Source organism: Geotrypetes seraphini, chromosome 5, assembly GCF_902459505.1.
Source record: "Geotrypetes seraphini chromosome 5, aGeoSer1.1, whole genome shotgun sequence".
In the NCBI taxonomy this organism is placed as follows: Eukaryota; Metazoa; Chordata; class Amphibia; order Gymnophiona; family Dermophiidae; genus Geotrypetes; species Geotrypetes seraphini.
In genome coordinates, this window is record NC_047088.1 from 39,610,811 (window position 1) to 39,635,241 (window position 24,431).

Below are 24,431 nucleotides of genomic sequence, written 5' to 3' on the forward strand. Positions count from 1 at the left end.
AACCCACGGGTTTAAAGTGGGTTAAAACCACGGGCTCACTGGGTTAGTAAAACTTAAAAAATAAAAATTGCGGCTTTGACGGCTCTTAGATGCATGCGCACACCATCTACAGATGGTCTGCGCATACGTTGGGATTGCTCTCTAGCGATCCGTGCGGTAGGTGGGGAGGCGTGTCAATGATCATCCCCATTTGCATGCAGGTCTTTTGTGAATTCATCGGGTTGCATGCAATCGGGCATGGATTGGACACGGAATGGGGGTAAGTGAATCTAGCCCTTAATCCCCACTGCAGCTGCATGCATGGGAATGTAGGGCCTGAGATTTAAAGCCAATTAAAGAACCAGAAGAAGTTACTAACCATTTAAATGGCTTGCCTGAGGCTTTTTTTTTTTTTTTAATATGGAGCTAAAACAAATTTTAAAAATTGCATGGCATAAAATATTCCTCAAAAACAATGGCCAATCAAGGACTTCCTTAGACTCCTTCCTAAGGAAGTCCTTGATTGGCTCAGGCACCTTAGGCCCCTCCCAAAGGAGGAGCCCGAGGCACATGAGCCAATCAGGGCTTTAGGCCTTTCCCTGTGCATCACATGATGCACCGGGGCATGGCTTAAGGCCCGCATTGCGTCGGAGGAGGCCGGAGGAGCGGGAGGGACAGAGCACCCCTCCTGCTCCCAACTTAAAGGTACGGGGAGGGGGAAGATGTCCGCTATCTGCTGGCAGGAGGGAGAGGGCATCCCTCCTGCCATTTGTTTCGTTGGGGGAGGGGGGAGGAGAGGGGCCGATGGCAGGAGTGAGTGGGCCTCCCTCCTGCCATATTTTTCAGTGATGATTGCTGACTTTAGTGACTTTAAAGTTACATTTTTAAGCCTGAAGGATAGGAGAGTGGCAATAGAGAGAAGAGACACGTGTTAAGTTTTTTTCCGGAATTCAAGGTAAGTGGTGGGTTGTTAAGGGCTTACGTATTAACTGTGCATTAACTAATTAAGGTTAAATTCTATATATGAGGTCTGACAATTAAGTTCATGAATTTGCCACGGTGACAGTGCTTACACCTAAAATGACTTAATAATAATTTAAGTAGTTTAATTTAAAGTGAAACTTACCCCCTCTTCTGCTATACTGTACTAGCAGTTTTTAGCACAGAGAGCCGCGTTGAATGACCCATGCTGCTCCCGTCGGATGCAGCGCAGGCCATTCAGCGCGGCTCCCCACGCTAGAAACTGCTAGTGCGGTTTCGTTGAAGAGGGGGGTTAGCTTCAGAACATTACTGCGCCAATCCCCTCCGACACGTTTCATTCTTCCTCAGGGTCAGGGATATTAGATGTGCTGCAATAAATAATTACAACTAGCTACATCGCAGCTTCCTAAGCTTCACATAAAAAAATACAAAATACTGGCTTACCAAGATGTTCAAGCAGTTAGCTTACGCTATTTATTATTTGCGCCCCACATTATTTGAACCTGTTTAGACATAGCAATTCAGAAATGCTAGAATGGATTAGATTAGATTTAATTTTTCATTTTATTCAAAAATTTGTATCTTGCCAATTTACTATCCTTCAAAGACTCAGATAACATCCGCTATAATAAAACCCTTAGCGTGCATGCGCACTTCAAACTCCATGCCACGCATGCACAGTAGAAGGAGCCAGTGGCGGTTTCCTCATCGCCCTCCCTCGGTGACGCTGGCTCCTTCTACTGTGCATGCGGAGGCACGGAGGCACATAGCCAGTGGCGACCGCCAAAGCAGTGACTCCCCCCTCCCGCCCTCACTCCGTCTAACACTATTTTTACACAGTTCAAAGGTATCCATATGTGTGTATGACTCAAAGGACCAAGAAGGGCACAAAAATAATAACAGGGAAGCAGGCATACCGACGCTCAGCATCTGGACTGTGGTTGGCGGTTGTTCAGGCTGGGGAGGGTGGAAACGACTAACAGGAGGGAAAAGGAGTGATTTAAAGATAGGTGGGAGAAGAGGGCTGGAGCTGAATTGTCTCAGCGCATGAGAAAGAAAGACAGACAGACAGGCAAGGGGCAGGGAGAGAGACATAAAGAACGAAAGACAGACAGGGGGCCAGGGAGAGAGATAGAAAGACAGATACAAAGTAAGAAAGGAGGCAGGAAGAGAGAAAGAAAGAAATGCCTAAGTCTACACATCTATTCTAGCACCCGTTAATGTAACGGGCTAAAAAACTAGTTCTAATATAATATAATATATTGTGGAATACTGTTTGTCAGATTTCTAAATATGAACTGACTACCTGGGAGAAAAAGGAACTATCACATGTTTCTGAATTTTCTAACTTAAGTATCCTTAATTTTATTTTGGTGGGATTCATGGCTTCTTGTTCTGATGTTTGTATTTATTGTCATTTTTGTTCTCATAAATTCAGTATAGAAATTGGAATTTGTTGCGCTTCAGCTGCCCTGGGGGTGTTTCAGCAGCTATCTGGTCTTGCAAAGCCTGGGATGAAAGCCAGGGGAAAAGGCAACCTGGCTGCTCTCCTTCACCAGAAATATAATTATTTCAAACATTTATCTTGAAAACATAAACAGGAGCATAAATATCATTCTATAATTATGACATTTCTCATTTCAGGATACGCTTAACAAATGCAGCATCTAATTGCTGTTGATGGAAATATGCACGCGTGGGCTACATCAACAATTTACCTACATTTTATAGGTTTGAGGGGCCGCTGAAAAGTTCTCAGCCCAACCAACTAAGTTGGGTCAGTCTCCATTGATTTTCCACTTTTTTGGCCCTGTATTTTCCTCGACAGAACAAAAAAAGTGGAAAATCACTAGACTACTACCAAGGGCTCTTTTTACTAAGCTGCGTTAGGGCTTTAACGCATGGAATAGCGCATGCTACAATGCTTGGCGCGCTAGACGCTAATACCAGCATTGAGCTGGCGTTAGTTCTAGCCGCGTAGCGCAGGGTTAGCGTGCGCTAATCTGCTTTGTGCGCTAAAAACGCTAGTGCACCTTAGTGAAAGGAGCCCTAAGGGTATAGCCCTCGATGGAGACTGCCCCAACTTTGTTGTTGGGCTGAGAACTTTTCAGTAGCCCTTTGTAGATTGCTCAGCTATTACACAGGCTAATGGCAATTGATTAATAAGAGTCCAAGTAATTTAAATTGCCATATATATTGAAGATTGCAAAGAACTACTAAATTCTCATACCAAGCTGGGGATATCTCAGAACGGTTCATAGACAAAACCGCCGAAGACAAAGGCGCGCGCCGACAACTGAGCGCAAGATGGAAGCGCGTGCTGAAGAAAAAGAGTGTTTTTAGGGGCTCCGACGGGGGGTTTTGTTGGGGAACCCCCCCACTTTACTTAATATAGATCGCGGCGGCGTTGTGGGGGTGTTTGGGGGGTTGTAACCGCCCTCATTATACTGGAAACTTAACTGTTTCCCTGTTTTTTAGGGAAAAAGTAAAGTTTTCAGTAAAATGTGGGGGCTTACAACCCCCCCAAACCCCCCACAACGCCCCCACAACATGAAGCGATCTGTATAAAGTAAAGTGGGGGGTTCCCTCCCACACCCCCCCGTTGGAGCCCTTTAAAACATTTTCTTCGGCGCACGCCTCCGCGTTGCGCTCAGTTGTCTGCGCACACCTTTGTCCCAGCGCGCTTTTGACCTGACACCTCTCAGAACGCTACTCTGATAAATATATGTCAGTGTAGCAGCACTCCTCACTGACTTCACCCAGTGCTTGAAAGTGATACAAAGGCCGCGTGATGAATGAAATGGTGAAACCTATCAGATTCAGTGATAGTACTTGCCCCGTCCTGAAGAAGATCTGAAACGGGTTGATGGGAGGCGGTACACTAAACAACAGATTCATTAAGCTAAGTGCTTTTACAATTTTTATGAATGGATATAAAGAAAAGAAAAATGAGAAAATGAATGACAAATAAGTTTAAATAAAATTTAAAAGAAGGATATTTATTACTTAATGACAGATAGAAATAAGTTTGATACAAGCCACTTTCAAGCACTGGGTGAAGTCAGTGAGGAGTGCTGCCAATTGGGTATCAATCATGCAATGGCACCGTGTAGAGAATTGAACCTCTGGGAAAGATAGGCGCCGGAAATATAGGTCAGGGTTTCCCAGGCCTACATTTCTGGTGCCTATCTTGGTCATGAATTGCGCCTACGGAGGCACGAGTCTGGCACTGATTTTTTAGGTGATGGTAGGCATCTTGAAACTCAATTAGTCATTTAAACAGCAGTTTGTACTGAGCTTGGGTGCCCACTGGTGCCTAATGAAATCGGTGTTGGTTAGAGAATCAAGGCTATAGATCCTGGTTTTCCCTTTCAGTTTCAGTTTCAGGGGAGAGGTAGGGGGGGTCAGCAGCCACTGGGGGATTAAGAAGGGGGGTCATGCTTTAATCTCTCTTGTAGTCAACTGCTTAATTAGAGCAGCCGTTTGTAACTCAGACCTGAATGAAACAGATCTAGATCAAAATGTCCTTTTTAAACATCTTAATGATTTACATTGAAGCTATGATTATTTATCTAAAATTCCAGTTCTTTACTTTTATTATTCTTTATTTTTGTCAACTTTCATTGGGTTTGGGGGGGTTTAGTATGATTCTTTCAATAAAAAAGTTATAAACTAAATTTGGGGGGGAGGATAGGGGGGTGAGGTCAGTAGGAAAAGGGAAGAGGGTAGGAATTAGGGGGAGGGTATTAAGAGATGTAATGGGTATTTTGGAAATATATTTTGAAGAAATGAAAGATATTCGATGGAAATTAATATGATAAATTTTAATTTAATGGCTATTTTATTGTATTGTATTGTATATTTACTGATTTACTAATTTCTTCAATAAAAAGGTTATAAATTAAACATGGACGTTTCTTCCCCTTCAACAATCTCTGTTGGATGACCTGCTTTTGGGCTCTCATAAGAACATAAGAAGGTGCCTCTCATAAGAACATAAGAAGAGGTCCATCTTGCCCAGCGGTCCGCTCCCGCGGCGGCCCATCAGGCCTATCGCCTGAACAGTAATCCCAGACTAATTTTGTAATTTACCTCTAATCCTCTAATCCTATTCTTATAACCTACCTCTACTCCTATCTGTACCCCTCAATCCCTTTGTCCTCCAGGTACCTATCCAAACCTTCTTTGAAGCCCTGTAGCGTGCTCCTGCTTATCACATCCTCTGGTAGTGCGTTCCATGTATCCACTACCCTCTGGGTGAAAAAGAACTTCCTGGCGTTTGTTCTAAACCTTTCCCCTTTCAATTTCTCCGAGTGCTCCCTAGTCCTGTCCAAAACACACCCACAACACTCCCCCCTTGCTATTTGGATGAACTTCAGTGAGAAACATCCAAATTCTGACTTTCTAATATCAGGATTTGGGTGGTTTTAGCAGATGGACTTTTATTTTGGCATTTTAAGAACAGAACATTTAAAGGGGAGAAAAAACAGTAGAGCAGAGGTGGAAAGAGAAATTATAAAGCTGGAAAAAAACAGAGATTTGATTTAAGATGACAATGATTTGCTGTAACAGCCAAAGCAGTGTTGACATCAGAGGGCCTGTGAAATGAAAACCTGCTGAACTTATTAAGAGCAAGGTCGGTTTAGCATATGACCGTTCTAAGAATGACAATAGCACACCGCAATGCACTGTAAGACAGAAGGCTGAAATCAGGCCAGTCTACGCCCATGGACAGTCAAATAGGACAATGCTTTAAGCCTGAAACATATGCGAATTGGAGATTGTTAGATGAAGTGAGGGAATTTTGGTTCAGTGGCAATTAAGCTGCCTGCAGCATTTTGTTCTAGCTGGAAAGGGCAGAAGGTTAAAAACAGAAATACCAAAACAAGAGACTACATAAATTTTAAGAGGAAAATACAAACCCTAGTTGAGCTGTTAGGTAGAAGCAAGGGTGAGCAACAGTAAGTATATGAAATGTGAACAATAATAAATATATGGGAAATCCCCACACATTTTGCAGAAATGGAAATAATTAGTGAGCAGATAGCAAAACAGTATAGCCTAATGGTCAGGCAGGGGTAGGGAACTCCGGTCCTCGAGAGCCGTATTCCAGTCGGGTTTTCAGGATTTCCCCAATGAATATGCATGAGATCTATTTTGCATGCACTGCTTTCAATGCATATTCTTTGGGGAAATCCTGAAAACCCGACTGGAATACGGCTCTCGAGGACTGAGTTCCCTATCCCTGGATTAGAGTATAGATCTGAATCCACGTGTTTAGTTTCTTAACCTCAATCCTCTCATCCACTCTTCTTAAACTCAGTGATGTGAATTAGCATCTATAATACATATGAACATAATAATAGCCATACTGGGTCAGACCAATGGTCCATCTAGCCGAGTATCCTGCTTTTAACAATGTGCAACCCAGGTCACAAGTACCTTGCAGAAACCCAAATAGTGGCAATGTTCCATGCTACTGATCCCAGGGCAAGCGACTTCTCCTATGTCTATCTCAATAGCAGACTAACAAGATGGCGGACAGTTAAGTCATCTACTGTTCCGTCTCCTTCCGACTACTTTTTTATTTTTTTATTTTCTTTTGCCTTTTATAATTTTTATTGTTGATTTCTAATTTTTGCTTTTGTCTTTGATCTTAGTTTCTTTTTCTGAGTTTCTTTTCCTTTGCTATATATTTATTTTTCAAATTACTTACTGTTTTTATGATTTGACCATTGGATCCAGCTCAGCAATTGAGGGGCCCTGCACTTGTAGTTCGATGGACTTTGTGGTGGCGGCTGGGAGAGACCGGACTGAGACCTTGTTCTGGTTGAGGTTGTGGAGGACCTGGTCTGAATCCTTTGCTCCTGTGTGCTGACGGCTGCGTGCTGCAGTTTGCCCCTGTTTGGGAGCAGAAAGGGAGATGGCAGATCTCGGGCGGGCGGTCAGAGGCAGCGATCGAGCCGGGCTCCTGAAGCGAGAGCAGCGCAGATGCCGCGCTGCGGTCGATGGCCTGCAGTTAGAGGAGCTGGAGGGAGCTTCCCGCGAGACCCATTGTCCAGATGTGCTTGATGGATCGTACTGGAGTGGGGAACTCGCCCCCGGTGTCCAGCTTCAGCGCCCCATGGTCGGTGTGGTCCTCTTCGCTGCCTCCGCCTGTCTCCTGCGCACCTGGCTCCAGCGGCAGCGGCCTGTTCAACGCTTGCCCGGCCCGGAGTCTGAGAACTTCTGCCCCGAAATCCCAGCGTCCATCAGCCCGGCTTTTCTCCAGAGTTTCTCGCCGGTGTCGCACAATCCGTGCGCTGTGAGGAACGCAGCAGCAGCAAAGCAGGGGTTCCCTGTCAGCCCCAGCTCCTGCGGCACCAACACACACCAAAATCAGAACCGGGCGGCTTTTCCGCAGAAGAGGAATTCTTACAGTCACCACAGGCCTCATCTAGGGCAGTCTCCTTGGAGCAGCCGTTCAGGGTAGCGGCTGGAGCACGGGCAGTGTGTCGTGGGGAGGATTGCATGGAGGAGACCATCGCAGAGGAGGAGACATGGGCATCCTGGGACTATCAACCAAATCTCTTACCTGAAGAAGTCCTTTTTCTGGGAACATCATCGTTCCTCCAAAACTTACTTGCTCCACTTCATCACTGAAGCTGAAACCGTGGATTGAAGACAATGTTTTAATTTTCTTTTTTTTCCAGTTTATGAATTATTTTTAATCTTATTCATTGTTTTGCCACTTGTTTTTGTTTTGTTCTATTTCTATCATTTAAATTTCTCCAGAATTCTTTTGTTCAACGGTTCCTCCTTCTGCATCTATTCCTTTCTCTCTTCTCTTCTACCTTACAAAGTACATAGTTCAATACAGTTTTGTTAGAATGTTTATTTTCTTATTTTTCCTCTATCTCTACTTTTCACTTCTTTATTATTCTCTAGGTACTTTAGTTAGATTGTGAGCCTTCGGGACAGTAAGGGAATTTCTAAGTACCTTTCTTACTTATAATTTTAATGTATATTTTCTGTAAACCGCTTAGAACCTAACGGATGTAGCGGTATATAAGAAATAAATTACATTACAAATTACATTACATTACTATGGATTTTTCCTCCAGGAACTTGTCCAAACCTTTTTTAAACCTAGGTACGCTAACCACTGCTTCCACATCCTCTGGCAACAACTATTCTTTGAGTGAAAAAAAATATTTCCTTCTGTTTGTTTTAAAAGTATTTACATGTAAATAGAATGTTAGGAATTATCAGGAAAGGAATGGGAAACAAAGATGAAAATGTTATAATGCCCTTGTATCGCTCTATAGTACGGCCACACCTCAAATACTGTGTGCAGTTTTGACACCATATTTCAAAAAAGATATAGCGGAATTAGAAAAGGTACAGCGAAGGGCGACAAAAAACGATAATAGGGATGGGATGACTTCCCTATGAGGAAAGGCTAAAGTGGCTAGGGCTCTTCAGCTTGGAGAAGGGGTGATATGATAGAGATCTATAAAATAATGAGTGGAGTGGAAAGGGTAGATGTGAATCGCTTGTTCACTCTTTCCAAAAATACTAGGACTAGGGGACATGTGATGAAGCTACTAAATAGTAGATTAAAAAAAAAAAAAAGGAGAAAATATTTCTTCATACAGCGTGTAATTAAACTCTGGAATTTGTTGCCAGAGAAAATCTGTTAATTTAGCAGATTGGATAATTTCCTAAAAGAGAAGTCCTTAGACCATTAGAGAGATGGCTTTAGGAAATCCACTGCTTATTCCTAGGATAAGCAGCATAAAATCTGTTTTACTACTTGGGATCTAGCTAAGTACTTGGGACCTGGGTTGGCCACTGTTGGAAACAGGATACTGGGCTTGATGGACCTTTGGTCAGTCCCAGTATGGCAATTCTTATGTGAGCCAAGTATAATCAAGCCATTGTGACATCACTAATGAGGCACTCTTAGGCATTGGTGGAATGAGGCATTATGACATCACAATCTCAGCTTTGGAAGGTTGTTACTCTTTGGGTTTCTGCCTGGTACTTGGGACCTGGATTGGCCACTGTGGGAAACAGGATACTGGGCTTGATGGACCTTCGGTCTGTCCCAGTATGGCAATTCTTATGTGAGCCAAGTATAATCAAGCCATTGTGACATCACTAATGAGGCACTCTTAGGTGGAATGAGGCATTATGACATCACAATCTCAGCTTTGGAATGTTGTTACTCTTTGGGTTTCTGCCTGGTACTTGGGACCTGGATTGGCCACTGTTGGAAACAGGATACTGGGCTTGATGGACCTTTGGTCTGTCCCAGTATGGCAATTCTTATGTGACCCAAGTATAATCAAGCCATTGTGACATCACTAATGAGGCACTCTTAGGCATTGGTGGAATGAAGCATTATGACATCACAATCTCAGCTTTGGAATGTTGTTACTCTTTGGGTTTCTGCCTGGTACTTGGGACCTGGATTGCCCACTGTGGGAAACAGGATACTGGGCTTGATGGACCTTTGGTCTGTCCCAGTATGGCAATTCTTATGTGAGCCAAGTATAATCAAGCCATTGTGACATCACTAATGAGGCACTCTTAGGTGGAATGAGGCATTATGACATCACAATCTCAGCTTTGGAAGGTTGTTACTCTTTGGGTTTCTGCCTGGTACTTGGGACCTGGATTGGCCACTGTGGGAAACAGGATACTGGGCTTGATGGACCTTTGGTCTGTCCCAGTATGGCAACTCTTATGTAATTTTACTGAGTGTCCCCTGGTTTATATACTTTTTGAAAGACTGAAAAATCGATTTACTTTTACCTTCTCTACATCAGTGGTTCCCAACCCTGTCCTGGAGGACCACCAGGCCAATTGGGTTTTCAGGCTAGCCCTAATGAATATGCATGAAGCAAATTTGCATGCCTATCACTTCCATCATATGCAAATCTCTCTCATGCATATTCATTAGGGCTAGCCTGAAAACCCAATTGGCCTGGTGTTCCTCCAGGACAGGGTTGGGAATCACTGCTCTACATCACTTAGCATTTTGTAGACATCATATCCCCCTTCAGCTCTCTTTTCCAAACTGAAGAGCTCTGACCTTTTTGGTCTTTCCCCATCCCCTTTATCGTTTTGGTCACTCTTTGAGCCTTTCCAAATTCTGCTAGATCTGAATGAATGCAATACTTAAGATACTTCCATGTGAAGGTACTCCATAAATTCTAAGTGGCCTGTTTACTAAACTACAGCAAGACTTTACAATTGGCTATTAATAATTGCCACCTTCCAATACGGTTAACACAGAAAAAGTTGGTAATTGCATGTGAACTTCATTGCAAATGTGATGCAACTACTGAGGTGGTATTAACTGTATTATCTATCAGAACAACACTTAATGTGTGGTGACTGCCTCCATATGAACTGCCCAATCTCTGCCTGCTCTGCCCATTTTCTAATCTACATCATTCTGTTAGCTACTGATGTTTTCTTTAGCAGAAGTGTTAACGCCGCACATGCATCAATTCCCATATTAACAGGTAACACAGCTGCTCAACCAGGACATACATTGATTGACATTGACAATCATATCACTCCCTCCCCCTCCAAAACCACTGACTGGACACTTTTGAGTGGCAAAAAAATGCAGACGCTTTATTTACAGGGCAATAACATAGATCATAATTTAGAAACATCATAAATCAATGTGGATTCACTTTTGTTCATAGCCCTTACCCTAACACAGGCAAAATATCCCACTTAAAGTTCCAAAAAAAATGACTCTTAGCAAACCTTCGAAAGGCTACTGGTTCACATATATCTGCTACCACAGTTGTCCACTTATCCAGTCATTGATAATCAAGTCATAATATGTTCAGAAAGCTATAAGATCACCACTGTCCACAACCTCATGCAGGGATGCTAAGCCAGGAGTGGGCAACCATAGTCCGTGAGGGCCACAACTCAGTCGGGTTTTCAAGATTTCCACAATGAATATACATGAAATTGATTTGCATGTATGTCTTCCATTATATGCAAATAGATCTCTTGCACATTCATTGTGGAAATCTTGAACACTCAACTGGGTTGTAGCCCTCAAAGATCATGGTTTTCCACCCTTGTGCTAAGCTTTCCGGTAAGATGAACAAACTGACACTATAATTTCCTGGCATCATTGCATGAAGATTCCTGAATCTCCTGTAACCCCATACATCATAAGATAAAATGATCCCTTACCCAGACCTCCAAGGTGGAGTAATAAATTCCCAAACTGCTACCATACTATGACATTATCTCCAACCTAATCCAGCCCAATCAGAGTGTGTCCAAGGATTAGCTGTAAAAGGTATCCCAGCTCGTAATTTTATGAAGACTGCGACAACATTCACCCCCTTGCTGCTTGACTTCCCAAGCGGGGCTGCAGTAGGTCCTCACTGTTAACTACCAGCTCTATTCACTCAATTATACCCACCATGACCAAATGAATTTCCCCCTCTCCCCAACCCACCAAATGTCTAATTTAACACATGGACAAGGATTCAGGGCTTTGAATAGGTTAGAAAGCCCCTTCTAAATAAGATGGTTTAACCTTACGGTTGACTGGGATTCCTTACAGTTGAGTATGTGGTAAATGAGAAGCAAGGAACAGAAAACGAAAAATAAGAATTTCATCTCTCCTAATTCATTTTAGAGAATTACTCATTATTTAAAAGACTCTTTTGTTTTTGCTGTTTTATAGGAAAATATACAGTGGGGAACCACAAAAGGTGAATGGATCATAATGTTTGTCCTTTTAGACGTAACAAAGATGGCAATGGTTGCTTCTGGGATATCATTTTCCGTGATGCATATAGAGGACAAGATCGGCAATCCAGCAATTTATATCTTTTATGTAATCTGTTTGGCAGCACTATTGCAGTTAAAGGAAAGGAGGGGTTTTTTTTTTGGCCAATGCTAGAAGTTTGCAGGGGAGCTAGTACATTTACAGACTTTAAGAATAAATGGGATACCCATGTAGGATCCCTACGAGGGTCAAGATAAGGAAATTGGGTCATTAGGGTATAGACAGGGGGTGGGTAAGCAGAGTGGGCAGACTTGATGGGCTGTAGCCCTTTTCTGCCGTCATCTTTTATGTTTCTATGTTTCTCTTTCCTTCATAGCCGTGGTGAGGTTTTCTCCACAGCTTCTGAGGCTGTTTTTCCTCCTTTAGAGGTGTCAAAGGTGATAACATAGCATAATATACTCAGCAAAAATAACTGGAGTTTATTTTGTGTTTTGCTCCTGGGAGAATATAGCTTCGCTGTGCAATGTAGAATCTGCACAGAATCCTGTACTTTTTCATGCAGGGAAGAGGCAGATGGGGCAGAAACTGTGATTTTCCTATATATCTCCTGTCCCAGCAGTTCATCGCATCTGCTGATGCCTAAACCATTCCACGCCCATTCTCCATCATTAGCCACACCTTCCTTTTAGGGAAGTACAGGTAGGCGCTGCTAGGCATCTGGCCAAGTTCCGCACAAAACTTTAATTAATCGTTTTACTTTTTTTTTTTAATTGGCATTTTCAATTACATGCCAATTAAGTAATTTTGAGTTCCACGTAGAACTTGTCTAGGTGCAGTCCTCTAGGCACTGTTAATCGAAACAGGACCAAGTTGTTTATATTTTGAAATAATTTTATTTATTTATTTAATTTTCTATACTGTTCTCCCAAGGGAGCTCAGAACAGTTTACATGAATTTATTCAGGTACTCAAGCATTTTTCCCTTTCTGTCCTGGTGGGCTCACAATCTAGCTAATGTACCTGGGGCAATGGGGGGATTAAGTGACTTGCCCAGGGTCAAAAGGAGCAGCGTGGGTTTGAACCCACAATCCCAGGGTGCTGAGGCTGTAGCTTTACCCACTGCACCACTCTAGAAATCAAAATGTAGTAAAGATGAGCCAAGTAAAGGACAGTCAAGCCATTGTGACATCACTGCTGAGGCTGGTTCTTAGGCATTGATGGAATGAAGCATTATGACATCACTATCTGCTCTGGTTACCAGAGGCTGAAGCTTTTCACACTATTTATGTATTCAATTTTCTATACTGTTCTTCCAGGGGAGCTCAGAATGGTTTACAGGAATTTATTCAGGTACTCAAGCATTTTTCCCTTTCTGTCCTGGTAGGCTCACAATCTAGCTAATGTACCTGGGGCAATGGGGGGATTAAGTGACTTGCCCAGGGTCACAAGGAGCAGTGTGGGTTTGAACCCACAACCCCAGGGTGCCGAGGCTGTAGCTTTAACCACTGGGCCACACACTCCCCTGATGATTGGTGTTAGAAATTGTCTTATATCTAGCCTGAACAGGCAGTTATTTGGAAGACTGCCTGTTGATCCAATGTGTTCCCTTGGCTATATTAACTCATATCCATCTATTTAGTGAGTATAATGTCCACTCGAATGTTTGCTATTTAGGTGATGAATAATGGCCAGTAGCCAAGTGAATGTGGATTAAAAATTGGAAATCTTTACAGAAGGCTGTGGCTGACGTGCACAATAGATATTTGAGACCTAGAATTTTCTAACATCACCTTTTAATTCAGAATACATGTCATAGGGTCTGTGGCTATTTAAAATCACTTTACCTTTTTGTTTTGATGTTATATATTGAATTCTATAATTATGGAATATGTTTGTCACTGAGCAAGATTTCAATAATTTTTTGTATTTTGAATTTATTCTAAGAAAGAATTAAAAATTTTAAAAAAAAATATTGCTCTTACATGAGTGCATTGTTGATGTTGATTTATAACGGCTTTATTTAACATTGATATAATAATAATGGGATAGAGAATATTTATATAGAGAGTGATTACTGTACATTACGGTGGAGGGTTCAAGCTTGATGGATAGGGAGATAGGTCAGAGGTTTCCTAATATTTAACTGTGGCTTATGTGCGTGTGCCTTTTTTAAATTGTTCAGAGTAGCCTGGATAAGAACTAGCTCTGGCTCTCTGGGCCAAGCTGACATGTGATATAGCCATAAATCATAGCTGAGGAGAGGACCGGCTGCCCCAGAAGAACTTAACGGTGACTGTGAGTAAGTTAAGATGGGTTTTGCTAATCCTGGAGTGCCCAGGACTCCATGTAGTCTGTGGACTGATACATCCAGATGGTGCCTCTTCCAGCATTGGGGGAGGGGGGATAAGATATATTAGGACATAAGTTTTCAGCACATAGCTGGATTCTTCTGTCAATTATCTAATAAAGTTGCAAACAATTTATCCAATCATGTTGTGTTTCTGTCCATTTACCCTCCCCTCCCCCACACTTTTAGAAAACCATAGCGTGATTTTTAGTGCTGGCTACAGCGGTAACAGCGCCAATGCTCATAAGAATTCTATGAGCTTCGGAGCTGTTACCCCAAAGGCCGGCGCTAAAAACTGCGCTACAGTTTTGTAAAAAAAGGGAGTGAGGGGGTGTTAATGACTCTGGTTCTGCCCTGTGTCCATATTAATACTCCATTTTTTTATTATGGGGGTGTTATTTATATATATATATTAGTACAAATCTCTCTGCATCAGTCTCTAAAGGTCTAGTTCTTTTGAGACCATGAATTAAAACTTGGCTTTTTAAACAAATCTCTAATATTTAATACTCTATTTTAGGGTTATTTGGATAATTTTGCATGCAAATAGCAATTCTTAGTATTGAATTTTGTTTTGGGTTTCTCATTTTTAATGTTATATTTGACCTGGATGGAAATTTTATTTTAAGTGGTCTTCTGACCTCCTTAATCTCAAAAGTTCAACATCTCCATTCTCGCAACAAGTTCGCCATCCTTCTTCAATTCGACCTCTCTGCAGCTTTTGATGTCGTCCATCATGAAATCCTAATTTACCAACTCACCGAGATAGGCATTAACTCCACAGTCCTTGACTGGTTCTCAAAGTTCTTACGCTCCCGCTCCTACACAGTCAACAAGAAGGGCACTTCTTCCTCCCCCTGGAACCCGATATGTGGAGTCCCACAAGGCTCACCTCTCTCTCCTATCCTCTTCAACATTTACATGTCCTCCCTTAAACTCCTCCATCTCTCCCCACTTGAAACACTTTACACTTACGCAGATGACATCTTTGTTCTCCTCGAGACCGACCGGAACCTCACCAACCTCTCTGCGAACATATCCTCATGTATATCGAACCTTCAATCCTGGGCCCACACTGTGCAGATGAAACTGAACGAATCCAAAATAAAACTTCTTTGGCTCGGCTCAAAACTGAACCAACTGCCCAACTCCATCCCACTGTCCTCTGGCCCCACCCTGCATCTTGAATACTCAAGTAAAATTCTGGGAGTCATCATTGACTCTACACTTTCCTTCAACGATCACCTCAACTCCCTAATAAAAAAATGTTTCTTCAGCCTTCACATGCTAAGGAAAGTGCCATCAAAAACACTTTGCCGTCCTTGTCCAATCCACCATCCTTTCCAGACTGGACTATTGCAACTCTATCTACCTAAGCCTAACAAAGAAAAACCTTCAAAGACTCCAGCGGATTCAAAATGCCGTTGCTATGCTTATCTTCGCAAAAAGCAAATTTGACCACGTCTCACCACTTTTGTCCAAGCTCCACTGGCCCCCGATAATCTCCAGAGTCCACTTCAAATGTGCCTGCCTTACTTTCAAGATCCTACACGGCATTCTCCCCCCTTTTATTCCTCTTTCTTGGAATTCCTCTAACCCCAATTCCACCAGATCTACCCCAAAACTGAAACTTTCCTTTCCCTCTTGAAAAGGCGTTTCCCTTGTAGGAAAACTAGGTTCCTCTCTCCCTTTCAGAATCACTGAGCTCTGGAACAATCTTACCTCCCCTCTTAGGAATCTGAGCTCCCTCCAACTCTTCCGTAAACATCTGAAAACCTGGTTATTTTAAAAAATGTAACTCTTCCTCTCTCTGTCCTAAATTTTCTCTTCATTTTGTCTTTTCCTTTCACTGGAGTTCCTTTCTACCCTAACCCTTGTTAACCGTGTCGAGCTTTGCGAATGTAGAGATGATGCAGTATACAAACCCAAGGTTTAGTTTAGCTTAGTTTAGTATTTGATAATATTCCATGTTTTGGGTTTCATGGGCTCTGAATGTATTTTATTTGCAGGTTTTATTCATTGTATATTAAAGAGCATTGCTTTCTTTTTAACCACTGTGCTTAAACTGTATTGTGCAAACATATTAAGTATTAAGTGTTATTAAAATTTTGGATTATAAAAAAAACCTTCTATTTTCTGATAACTTATGATTAGAAAAAAATCTAAACTGTTTGTTGTGCTACATTTCGGATCTCTTTGCTTCTAAACCTAGAATAAATCCAATAACAGTCACTTATTATTTAGAGCTATTTATATAGGAATCCATATATCAGGGTTTCTAGCTGAGTTTTGGAGGGAATCAACAGAATGTAACTGTAAGCCCTACCCTGCCATTCTGTTTGTCTATTTTGTTTGTAAGGACATTCGAGCAGGGGGCTGTTTCTTTATTGACTCTGTACAGCGCTGTGAAATAATTAATAGCAGTAGAAGAATGCTTTTCTCCAAACTCCGCCTGTTTTGGCCACCTGAGATTAAAAACGAGAGAGAGATTATTTTGCTTGGCTTTGGGAACAAGGGTCGACTCATTATTAAGTAAAGAATAAATGAGGGATGATGTATTCTACTTACAATGGGCATGTTGATTTCACATGTGCAACAGAATTTTCCAAAATTCTATCTTCAATAAACATTTTGAAAAGGGATCTGGAGCCCTTTCGTTGTTCATAAATACATCTTGCCACGGCATTGCTACAACCAACTGCATTCATTCCCAAAATGCTGGAGTGGGGGAGCTGCTCTCTTTATACTTCATACCTCTGTGTATCCGTGAACCGAAGCTAAATAGCTAATATACAAGGAACAGAAACAATAATACTTCACCGTAGCCAGAACTACAAAAACGCAAAGGCTGACAGATCTCCTCCCCCTCTCCTTCCCCTAAGTATTTAAATCTGGTTTTCTTCCTGCACCAAAAGTCAGGTTCTGCATAAAAGCTAGAAAAGGAATTAATATCCCAGTAGTCAGACATTAAGGGCTGCTTTTATGAAGCCGGGCTAGGGGGGTTAACACGCGCGACTTTTCATCATGCGTTAAACCCCGCGCTGGCCTAAAAACTACCGCCTGCTCAAGGGAGGCGGTAGTGGCTAGCGCGGCCGGTGGTTTAGCGCGTGGTATTATGCGCGTTAAACCGCTAGCATGGCTTGATAAAAGGAGCCCTAAATATATATATATATATATATAAGAAAGAAGGAGCCATATATATATAAGAAAGAAACAGAGCGTGCTGAAAAAAATAATAAGAATAAAACAGAGAAAAATCAAAGAATCCCAGGTCCCTGGATCACATTTTGAACCGTGTCCCATGCCACTTTCTGCCCAGGTCGCGCGCTAAGTTCTGGGAAGCCTGCAGAGAGCGTTTATTGCACCACAGCCAGTTTCAACACCTATGTCATCATCTTATTGCCATCCTCCATCTCCCATCCAACTCCGACGAGACCTTGGGGGGTGCATCTCTGTCAAAGCTGAAACCGCAATTAACTCCTTAAGAAAATGCAGCCCTAAAGAGCAACCAAGTTGCCTAGCCCTCCTTCAAGCGTGTCTTTCACCCAGGAGAGCCTTCGCCTGGTAAGATGATCTGCCCACAGCTGTTTTCTACACTTACGTTAGAGCAATGTGGAAAATAAAATAACGTGGAGAGGAATTCAGTTCCGCTAAAAATAGAAGCAATATAGATCCTGTGACTTACCACTTCTTTAACTCCTGCATCCAGTAATTACCCCTGCCACTCTTATCTATACTGGTGAAAACGCCTCATGTTTGTTCAGTAGATTTTTTTTTTCCTGACATGTGAGGATTTTGTTTAAATGGTGTATGTGATCACATAGCCCTGATTTGGGATAAGGTACCGGTCGAAATGGGATTCATTTACTATTGACTGCACTGAAGGTAGGTGAACAGAGGGGCTGGCTGAAATCCGGAAGGATGTGGCAATGGGTTACATGGAGAATGACAGATCAATGATACCATGCCGTTTTCTGGGATAAGAATCAGACCATGCAGAAATGGTCCAATATGTTTGGGGTTTTTTGGCTTTAGATCCTCAAGCTTTTGAGCCTCTGATTGGGAAATGTGCTCGCTGAACGCAGTGTTTAAAAGCCCGTCCCTGCTGGACTCGGTGGAGACTTTATGGTGGCCGATTCTCGCTTAGTCTTCTTCCTTAGTGGCATCTGTCTGGTTGGTTTATTTTGAACTGCACGTTGTGGCTGCTTAAGAGAAGCACAAGGGAAAGACCGTAGTGATCACTGAATGAAGTATTAGTGAAGGATGTGAGCAGAATTGTTGGGACTTGAGTAGAATAGTGCCCTCTGTTGACAAGGAAGGGGGAGTGGATATTAGGCATGTGCAAGAGTTGGGCTTTTTTTCTTTTTTTTTAAATTTAATTAGTAGAGATTTTTATTTCTTTTTAATGTGTGCACAAGTTTTAGTGCGTAGAATGGAAGTGGTCACCGGCCCCACTAACTAAACGCACCACAGTAGTGAAACCCCGATTCCCATTCCTGATGCCACCTTTCCATCTATTTCACAATGGTGCCAGATAACCCAAGGTTGGCACCATTATATTGTGTCAACCATACAGTAAAATGATGGTGACCCGGAGTCATCTGGAGCCACTGGAAAGAGAACAAAGATGGGGAAAGAACAGCTATGGTAACTCTTCATGCTGATGACAAAGGAATGTGGGAGTGTGTGGTGCAGTGGTTAGAGCTACAGCCTTGGCACCCTGAGGTTGTGGGTTCAAATCCTGCACTGCTCCTTGTGACCCTGGGCAAGTCACTTAATCCCCATTGCCCCAGGTACATTAGATAGAGTGGGAGCCCACCAGGACAGCTAGGAAAAAATGCTTGAGTACCTGAATAATTTGTAATCTGCATAGAATTGTAGGATATGCGAAATATGAATTCTTAAAAAAATAAGCCAAGGTGCAGGTGGTCTGGGGTTGTTGCAACTAGTGAAGAAAGGGAGTGGAACATGATATACTACATTTTCTGTGTGTACTATCAAAGTGGTTTACAGTATTCCCCGTTCCAGGAACACCTGCGAATTTTGAAAAACCGCGAATACGGTTTTTCAGCTGATCGAAGGCAGTAGAGGGCAGCTGGGGTGCCAGCGGGTGCTTAAATTGTACTTACGAAGCCAGGCACATCTTCCGACCGCCTCTTCCTGGTACTAAAGTCATGGTTACAATCAGGAGCTGCTTTGATACGCCAGATAGTGTGTCAAAGCAGCTCCTGATTGATGTCTATTTCAGAAATACTGTACCGTTATGTGTGTGGAAAAAGGAAGGCTTTTTGGGTTTTATTTTCTTTTTGTAATAGGTTCAAGTTATTAAGTTTTGTAAATGTGTTAAACTATAATAGGTTTTTTTTCCTCCCCCTCCTCCCCTTTTACTAAACCGCAATAGTGGTTATTAGCTCAGGGAGTGCCCTATGAGTGTCGTGAGCAGTGTGGAGCATTCGGTGCAATTTAGTTAAAGAGGGGGGGTTGTTTTAAATGCATTCTTGTATTTTGCCTTGAGCTTGTAGGTTTATGTGAATAAGATTTAAATAAATTAAGGGGACGTTACCCATTTTAACTGCTGTCTTTCTTTTGAATGTGGTTATGTCTTTACTATTATTTTAATGGAGTTCCTTTATATCTTTTAAACTTGGTTTTTGGAAACCTAAACCACCCTGATTTGATAAGGCTAGACTATATATCAAGCTTTTAAATAAAACATTTACCAAACACTAACTTCCTAATGCAGAGTTAACAGGGGCACTGTTCCCTCTATGCTGAGCGGGAGTCTTCCGACTGCATTGCTACCCGTAGGGGGTGGTGCTTCAGTTCTGTGTCTTCAATTGCTAGCAACAGGCAGGTTCCCTGGTATCCTGCAAAGCTTGCCAATCTCTCACTATTAAAAATAGTAAAATAGCGCCCCCTCGCTGCCAGGACTGTAAGATGAGGACTCACACTTTGCTTACAGGGAATAATGAACATGGGGCCACTTACCACCTGCATGGCTTGCAATTCAAAAATAATGGGATCACCCCGAATAGGTGCACCATTAAGGTTCCCTTTCACTAAACTGCGGAAAGCACTAACACATCCTTTCCGTAGGTTAAAATCACCACTAGGGGGGAGAACTCGGGCGTCCTGCAGTAATTTTTGCAAGTGTGCGTGTTTCCCTCGCATTAAAAAAATGTTTTTTTATTTTTTAGCACTAGGGGCAGGTCTGGTGGCAGAAATTAGGTGTGTTCTGCACTAATTGGTTAGTGCAGCAACATTGTCACATGTTAACTGAATAGCACTTGGTTAGCGTGAGAACCTTAACGCCTACAAAAAAGGTGGCGGTCAGTGCTCATGCACTAATGGCCATGATCTAATGGCAAAAGTAGTTTGCAATAATAAATTTACTAATAGGGAGAAAGTCACTAGAATTCTGTGATGAAAGTAATAGTATTCTTTGTTGAATCACAGCTCTTTATTTTATTTATAGCTATCAAGCTAACATATTAAAAACAAACGCTTATCATTCACAGCAAAAAAGATTCAGTCTCCAGTAACGCTGAAACGAGTCATGTGATTAGATGGTATATCACAATATCTTGAAATTCCAGCCATTTACAACAACCATGGCGGAACGGGTATAAAAGTCAATAGCAGCGTTAATGGATTGTGCAACTAGTGCAAATTGTGCAACTAGTGCAATTCAGCACATTACAAAAATTTTTTGCACAATTTGCACTAGTTGCACAATCCATTAACGCTGCTATTGACTTTTATACCCGTTCCGCTATGGTTGTTGTAAATGGCTGGAATTTCAAGATATTGTGATATACCATCTAATCACATGACTCGTTTCAGCGTTACTGGAGACTGAATCTTTTTTGCTGTGAATGATAAGCGTTTGTTTTTAATATGTTAGCTTGATAGCTATAAATAAAATAAAGAGCTGTGATTCAACAAAGAAAAGTAGTTTGCAGCCATCATTGCTGAAATAGAGAGATCAGCCATTTCCTGGCAGGGCTAAAATTGGCCTTCACATGCAGAAAAGACCCATGCAGGGGATCGCGCAGGCCACTTTTTAGCACTACTTAGGGCTCCTTTTACAAAGCCACGCTACCGGTTTAACGTGCATAATAGCGCACGCTAAACCGCCGGACGCGCGAGCCACTACCGCCTCCTCTTGAGCAGGCGGTAGTTTTTCAGCCAGCGCGGGGGTTAGCACATGATGAAAAGTCACGCACGTTAACCCCGCTAGTGCGGCTTTGTAAAAGGAGCCCTTAGTAAAAGGACCCTTAAGTTTGTAGCTGCTCATGTTAAGCCACTCTCGCTAAGAAGCTTAGGCCCCTTCTTATCTTTCAGGAAATTAATTATTCTACTTTTTCCAAATTAGATTTCTTTTGTTCTGTTCTTTTGTACTACTCTGTTCTTAATGTTAACCGAGTCGAGCTCCAAATTGGTTGATGACCCAGTGTATAAAACTAAGTTTTAGTTTAGTTTAGCTACATGTTGTAGAATTCTGTGTTAAACTAAGGTAATTGTAATTTTTATTGTGGTTTAGTAAAAGGGCTCCTAATTATTATTATTATTTTTTTACTTTTCATTGCATTTTCAAAAGAAAATGAAAAGAAAAAGGGCATTTCAAATATAAGCACGTCCCTAGTGGATATTTATTCCTGTACTATTTGAATATAAGACTGCTTTTTCTCTACGCTTATATGTTGTACTCAATCTTTTTGCAATAAACATAACTTGCCTAATAACTTTGTCCTTGGCCTTCCTTTTTGTCCAACAAATGTACCATTTTAAATATGTTTTACAAAGAAGATTCAATTAAAATCCAGTCTTTGTTTACAAACTGCTTGCGCTGTGTATCTGACATAGATTATGCTAATTTAGGGCCAGCCTTACCTCTAGGTAGACGATGCATCTGCCTATGGTGGCAGAGTTTGAGGGGCAGTATAGGCTCATTTCAAGACTTTTGCCTTTGAATTAAGAGACTATTTTTCCTTTCTCTGAGCCTGTGAAGTAACAGGACTCAGGTTTCTGAACTAATGAAGAGTTTTGTGGTACCTTTCATGCGTGTGTCTGACTCTGTGTACACAGGCTTAACCCCCAAACCCACTCAGGCTATTACAGAGCTGTTTAGCTTTGCATCTCAGTATTAGTTAAACTAATGCGCTATGGTAATATAATATATGATTCTGCCATTTAACTCATGTTAAGGGGCAAATCATGGGGCTCTTTTACTAAGCTGTGCTATAAAAAGCGGCCTTCGTTATTATTAGCATGTATATTTCCTGCATGCTGAGACTAGTTATAAAGTCTTCAGAATTTACTCAAGTTATGTTAAAAAAAAGAAGTAAATAATGCAGGAATTTCTCTGAGTAGATCTTTCCAAATCTTATATTGCTCAGAGATGAAACAGCTATTTGTGCTGTCCTACAGTTTAGGGTTACCAGATTTTCCTGAAGGAAAATCCGGCTCCATGGCACTGTTCGGCAGCACAGCTTGATAAAAGGGGGGGGGGGGTAGAATTATTAGAGTCTGGGGGCAGAGAGTAAGAACATAAGAATAGGCTTTACTGGATCAGACCAATGGTCCATCAAGCCCAGTAGCCCTTTCTCATGGTGGCCAATCCAGGTCCCAAAACCCAAAGAGTAGCAATATTCCATGCTACTGATCCAGGGCAAGCAATGGCTTCCCTCATGTCTTGCTCAATAACAGACTGTGGACTTTTCCTCCAGGAAATTATCCAAACCCTTCTTAAAACCAGCTACGCTATCCGCTCTTACCACAACCTCTGGCAATACGTTCCAGATCTTAACTATTCTCTGAATGAAAAAAAAAAAATTTCCTCCTATTGGTTTTAAAAAGTATTTCCCTGTAACTTCATCGAGTGTCCATTAATCTTTGTAGACTTCCATCATATCTCCCCTCAGCCGTCTCATTTCCAAGCTGAAGAGCCCCAACCTTTTTAGTCTTTCCTCTTACGAGAGGAGTTCCATCCCCTTTATCATCTTGGTCTTCACTCATTGTTTAGCACAGCTACATCACTACACATTAAGCGATTAGTGGTAAGGGTTCATGCATTAATGGGAAAAATGGGAAATGAGACATTTTATCACTGCACTAAAAGTGGCCTCAGCAAGTAGGAAAGACCCATGCTGGAGATAGCACAAGCCACTTTATGGCGTGGCTTGGTAAGAGGGTCAACATTAATAACTACTTTTTTTTAAAAACAAAGGTGTGTGTTTGGTGCCATCAACTCGTGTTCAGGTCCTAGCGACTTAATGAACATCATCAAGTTTCCATGGCAGAATACAGAAGCAGATTGCCGGGCCTTCTGCGCAGTATAAATTCAATGTTGTCACTATTGTCGCATCAAATGCGATCCTCTGCCTCCAACGCTAACCATCTGCTGCTGCCCAGATGAGTGATACACCGTTAGTCTGACATCTCCGCTGAAACCTATCCACCTTGGGAGGACCTACTGGTAGTGAAGCTACCTACGGCATAGCTTTCAGCTTCTCAGATGCGCGCAAGCCCCAGTGGCATGACTTTTATCTTCATTGTGTTCTAAGGTTCTGGTCCCAACGGAATATTCAGCCTACCCTGTCTGTTAGCAGGCTGGCATTACTGGGGTGCAAACTAAACAATTGCCCCAGGCCCCCATGCCACAAGAGGCTCCAAATGTGCCCAAAGTGGAAGATAGTGCAGCCTGCTAGCTGGCCTTTTGGCTCCCTCCCAAATTTCTGCCAGTTAGGGGTGAATGAGACTGCATTGGATAAATAGACCCTCTCCAACCATAATCCCAAATGATTGCCCCTTTGAATTCATTAGTTGTTCTCCAGTTGTTGTACCTTATAATAGTACAGATTGTTTAGAATACTATGTAAAGTTCTGGAGACTGCATCTCAAGATTATATCATTGGGAGTTGATCCAGAGGCAGCCACTAAAATGGTCAGAGGTCTTTGTCATAAAGCATATGGGGATAGACTTAGAAATCTCAATATGTATATTTTGGAAAGTAAAGACAGCAGAGAGGTGTTATGATATATATATTTTAATATATCTGAGGAATATATGCTCAGGAGGCTAGTCTCAATTGAAAGGAAGCTCTTGAATGAGGGGGGCATAGGATAAAGGTTAAAGGAGTAATCTAAAGAGGTCATCTTTACAAAAAGAGTAGAAGATCCTTGGCATGGCCTCCCAGTTAAGATGGTGAAGACTAGGACTGTAGATGAATTCAAGAAAGCTTGGAACAAGCACAGGCGATCTACATTAGATGGCATGAATGATTGGATAGGCCATATGGTCTTTAGTTGCCGTTATATATCTTCTGCAGACCTTCCTCCTTCTATTTCATTTTCTCAAAAGAAG

The 24,431-nt window shown here is 42.0% G+C and overlaps 1 protein-coding gene across 3 annotated transcripts in view; it reads left to right on the forward strand.

Annotated features, from left to right (window-relative positions):
• Positions 1-17,781: 17,781 nt before the first annotated feature.
• The window catches only part of FGF13 (fibroblast growth factor 13), a 562,033-nt gene continuing 555,383 nt past the window's right edge, over positions 17,782-24,431 (forward strand). For all 3 annotated transcript variants that reach the window (XM_033945624.1, XM_033945623.1, XM_033945628.1), the window contains exon 1: positions 17,782-17,950. The gene's annotated coding sequence lies outside the window, so the exon portion shown is untranslated. The remainder of the gene's footprint in view (positions 17,951-24,431) is intronic.